Below are 5,780 nucleotides of genomic sequence, written 5' to 3'. Positions count from 1 at the left end.
GGATCACCTGACGTCAGGAGTTCGAGACCAGCCTGGCCAACATGGTGAAACCCCCGTCTCTACTGAAAATACAAAAATTAGCCGGGCATGGTGGCACGTGCCTATAATCCTGGCTACTCGGGAGGCTGAGGCAGGAGAATTGCTTGAACCCAGGAGGTGGAGGTTGCAGTGAGCCAAGATCATGCCACTGCACTCCAACCTAGGCGACAGAATGAGATTCCGTCTAAAATATATATATATATATGTATGTATGTATATGGACTTATATGTATATATAGACTTTAGATATATATATATATAGAGAGAGAGAGAGAGAGACAGAGAGAGAGAGAGAGACTGGTCAGGGAATGCCTTACTGAGAGACATTTGTGCAAAGATCGCAAGGAAGTGAAGGAGGAAACCATGTAGCTATCCGGGGTTAGCCGTAAGCTTAAAGGCTCTGATAGGGATAAACCTGGAGTATTTAAGGAATAAATAGCAAGGAAGCCAGGGTGGCTAATGCAGAGAGAAAAGGGAAGAGGAAGGAATAAAGGAGAGGAGGCTAGAGGGAGAGGTAGGAGTAGACTGGGTGGGGCTTTGTAGGTCATAATAAGGACCCCGAGGCGGGAGTCTGGCAGGAGATGACACCATCTGACTTAGGCTTTTAAAGGGATCATTCTGGCTGCTTTGTTGAAACAAGAATCTGGGCGGGGGAAATGGCACTGCTACGACCAGAGTGGGTAATGGAGGTGGTAAGAAATGGATGGATTCTGGATATATGTTGAAGATTGAATTGACACTATTTGTGGAGGATTGATATGACAGAAAGGAGCCAAGGATGACTCAAGTTTTTGGCCAGAGTAAGTGGGAAGATGGAGAGGCTATCTCTTGGATGGGGAAGACAGTGGGAGAAGCAGGTTTGGGGAGAGGGTGGAAAGGTCTGGAGTTCAGTTTTGGACATGCTGAGTTTGAGATGCCTATTGTACAACCACGTAAAAATGTTGAATGTTCAGTTGGATGCAGGAGTCTGGAGTTTACAGTAGGGAACTGGGTTAAAGATAGAAATCTATGAGTTGTCCTCATATAGCTGGGGCTTGAAATCATGAGAAAAAATGAGGTCATCAGAGAAAAGAATGTAGATAGAGCAGTGAAAAGGCAAGAACCAAGCCCTGGGGCCCTCAGTATTTAGAAGTTGTGGCAGAGGGGGAAATAGGAGAGAAGGAGGAAGAGTCAACAAGGGGAAATTGAGAATGAACAGCCAATGAGGTGGGAGGAAAGCCAGGAGGTTGCAGGGTCTCATAAACTAGTTGAAGAAAGTGTTTTCAGAAGGAGCAAGTGATTACATGTGTTGAAGTCTGCTGATGGGGAAAGAAAGATGAGGATCGAGAAATGACCATGTGATTGAACAACATGGAGGATCACTGGCAACACTGAGAAGGACAGTTATTTTATTTATTTATTTATTTATTTATTTATTTATTTATTTATTGAGACAGAGTCTTGCTCTGTCACCCAGGCTGGAGTGCAGTAGCGCGATCTTGGTTCACTGCAACCTCTGCCTCCCAGGTTCAAGCGATTCTCATGCCTCAGCCTCCAGAGTAGGTGGGATTACAGGTGCATGCCACCATATCCAGCTAATTTTTGTATTTTTAGTAGAGATGGGGTTTCACCATGTTGACCAGGCTGGTCTCTAACTCCTGACTTCAGTGATCCACCCACCTTGGCCTTGCAAAGTGCTAGGATTACAGGCATGAGCCACTGCACCTGGCCTATTTTATTTATTTTTATTTATACATATGTATACACACACACATACACACACATATATATGTATATATAATATATAATATATGTATATACACACATATATAAGTTTATATATATATAAACTGTTTGCCTTAGCCTCCCAAAGTGCTAGGAATATATGTTATGTGTGTATATATGTATATTATATGTATATATATACACATATAATATATACATATATACACATACACATATATACATATATGCATATATACCTATGTATATATACACATATACACATATATACATATATGCATATATACCTATGTATATATACACATATACACATATATACATATATGCATATATACCTATGTATATAGGTATACACATATACACACTGTTTGCCTTAGCCTCCCAAAGTGCTAGGAATATATGTTATGTGTGTATATATGTATATTATATGTATATATATACACATATAATATATACATATATACACATACACATATATACATATATGCATATATACCTATGTATATATACACATATACACATATACACATATATGCATATATACCTATGTATATATACACATATACACATATATGCATATATACCTATGTATATATACACATATACACATATATACATATGTATACACATATACATATATATGTACATATATACACACACACACATATATATATATTTTTTTACAGATAGGGGTCTCCCGATTTGCCTAGGCTGGTCTCAAACTCCTTGGCTCAAGCGATCTTCCCACCTCAGTGTCCCAAAGTGCTAGAATTACTGGCATGAGCCACCGCACCTGGCCAAGAGCAGGTTAGGGACAGCATATGAGAGGGGAAGCCCACCTGGACCAGTTGGAGACAATAGGAGAGAAAAACAATACGGGCAATGTAGACAACTCTCTTAAGCATTTGGCAGTGCTGGGAGTGGGTGCGGGATGAAGAGATGAGATGTGTGTTACAGTGTTAAAATAACACATTATACTTATGTTAGACGTTGCCTGGGGCATCAGGAAGGGAGAAAAGTGTCATTGATAGTTTAAAATACTTTAAAATTTGATAAAAATTTTACAGATATCTGTAAAACACATTAAAAGCACACACACACACACACACACACACACACACACGGGAGTTTTTTGTTTTTCGTTTTGTTTTTTTGAGATGGAGTCTCACTCTGTCACCCAGGCTTGAGTGCAGTGGTGCGATCTCAGCTCACTGCAACCTCCACCTCCCAGGTTCAAGCAATTATCATGTCTCAGCCTCCCGAGTAGCTGGGACTACAGGCAAGCACCACCACGCCCAGCTAATTTTTTGTATTTTTAGTAGAGACAGAGTTTCAGCATGTTGGCCAGGCTGGTCTTGAACTCCTGACCTCAAGTGATCTGTTTGCCTCAGCCTCCCAAAGTGCTAGGATTACAGGTGTGAGCCACAGCACCTGGCCAGTTTTTTAAGAGACAGAGTCCTGCTATGTTGCCCAAACTGAAGTGCAGTGGCATGATCATAGCTCACTGTAACCTTGAACTTCTGGGCTCAAGTGATCCTCCCGCCTCAGTCTCCCCAGTAGTAGAGACTACAGGTACATACTGCCATGCCTGGCTAATTTTGAAATTATTTTGCCAGGCACAGTGGCTCATGCCTGTAATCTCAACACTTTGGGAGGCTGAGGCAGGAGGATTGCTTGAGTGCAGGAGCTTAAGATCAGCCTGGGCAACATAGCAAGATCTCGTCTCTACTAAAAATAAAATAAGAAAATTAGCTGGGCATGGTGGCACGCACCTGTAGTCTTAGTTACTCAGGAAGCTGAGGTGGGAGGATGGCTGGAGCCCAGGAGTTTGAGGCAACAGTGAGCTATAATTACATTACTATACTCTAGTCTGGGTGACAGAGTGAGACCTCAAAACACCGCCACCACCACCACCACCACCAAATAAATACATAAATTATTTTGTAGACACAGAGTCTCCCTATGTTGCCTAGACTGGTCTCGAACTCCTGGCCTCAAGCGATCTTCCCACCTCAGCCTTCTAAGGTGCTGGGATTACTGGAGTGAACTACTGTGTCTAGCCAAAATATACATATATTATTGAAAGTAAATAAACTGTTACAGCTGATAATTCTGAATTTGGATGTTTGCTATATTACCTTTATACTTTTAAAATTTCTTATAAATAATTAGGGGAAAAAAAAGGTTTGTGGGCCAAATTGTGTGCAGGATTTTGAGTGCCATGCTGGCATGGGGTGTGTGCCTGTCTAAACCGGGGATGACCATGGCTCAGACAACTCTTCCCGAAAGCTGTGTAGGCCGAGGGTGGTGACTCACGCCTGTAATCCCAGCAGTTTGGGAGGCTGAGATGGAGGGATCACCTGAGGTCAGAAGTTCAAGACCAGCCTGACCAACATGGTGAAACTCTATCTCTACTAAAAATACAAAAAAATTAGCTGGGTGTGATGGCACATGCCTGTTGTAATCCCAGCTACGCGGGAGGCTGAGACAGAAGAATCCCTTGAACCCAAGAGGCAGAAATTGCAGTGAGCTGAGATTGCACCACTGCAGCTGGGAGACAAGAGCAAAACTCCCTCTCAAAAAAAAAAAAAAAAAAAAAGTCAATCCTGGACCCGTTCCCTCAGATCTGATAAATCCTAACTTTTCCAGCACGGTCACACACACACACACACACACACACACACACACACACACACACACACGATTCTGACAGTGTAGAAAGGGGGCAAGTTTAGTGGAAGATGGTGGGTGAAGTCGATGGAGGTGCCTGTGGGACATCCAGTCAGTGAACATTAGGGTGTCAAGTTTGCCGATGTGTGTTTGTCAAATCCATTATTGATTTTCCTCCAGCAGAAAGCACAGGGAGTTGCACATAGTAGGAACTCACTAAATGTGTATTGCAAAATTATGAACTTAGCTTAAAGGCAATTTGCTGGATCCTAAGTTCCAACTTCTTACCAACCTCTGAACTCTCTTTAGTTCCCCAGGGTGTACATGCTTTTTCATGGTAGCTATTGGCCTGGAGAACTGGGAAAAGCCTGGATAGTTAGGCAGACCTGCATCCAAACCTGGCTCCTCTTCTTCCCAGCTCTATGGCCTCAGACAAGCACTTCTCCTCTGGGAGTCTTGGTTTTCTCATGGATAACGCATCCTGTGATTCATTCACTCAGCAAATATTTGTTGAGTACCAATATGCACTGGGCATTGTTCTACGTGGTGGAGAAACAGTGATGGATGGGATAGACGTGGTCCCTGCCCTAGCTGAGCTCACATCCTGAAGGGAGAAAAATGCAGTAAAAAATAAAGGTAATAGGCTGGGTGCAGTGGCTCACACCTGTAATTCCGGCACTTTGGGAGGCAGAGGCGGGCGGATCACAAGGTCAGGAGTTCGAGACCAGCCTGACCAACATGGTGAAACCCTGTCTCTACTAAAAATACAAATATTAGGCAGGGTGCAGTGGCTCATGCCTATAATCCCAGCACTTTGGGAGGCTGAGGCGGGTGGATTGCCTGAGGTCAGGAGTTTGAGACCAGCCTGGCCAACATGGTGAAACCCTGTCTCTACTAAAAATAAATTAAAAAAAAAATTAGCTGAGTGTGGTGGCAGGTGCCTATAATCCCAGCTACTAGGGAGACTGAGGTGGGAGAATTGCTTGAACCCAGGAGGCGGAGGTTGCAGTGAGCCAAGATCGCGTCATTGCACTCTAGCCCGGGCAACAAGAGCAAAACTGTCTCAAAAAAAAAAAAAATCAGCTGGGCATGGTTGCACATGCCTGTAACCCCAGCTACTCAGGAGGCTGAAGCAGGAGAATAGCTTGAACCCAACAGGCAAAAAAGAATAAAAGTAATAAATAGGAGAATTATACCATATGTGAGAAGGTGAAAAGTGCTACATAAGAAAAAAAAAAAAAAAAAGAAGCAGGGGAAGGGACTGGGTGGTAGTGGTGGTGGCCAGGGGCAGGGGAAGCATCACTATTATATAGGATTATAATGCAGTAGGCCACGTCAGGAAGTGAGAT

The sequence above is a fragment of the Mandrillus leucophaeus genome, unplaced genomic scaffold, assembly GCF_000951045.1.
Source record: "Mandrillus leucophaeus isolate KB7577 unplaced genomic scaffold, Mleu.le_1.0 Scaffold23, whole genome shotgun sequence".
In the NCBI taxonomy this organism is placed as follows: Eukaryota; Metazoa; Chordata; class Mammalia; order Primates; family Cercopithecidae; genus Mandrillus; species Mandrillus leucophaeus.
Note: the sequence above shows the minus strand (reverse complement) of the source record.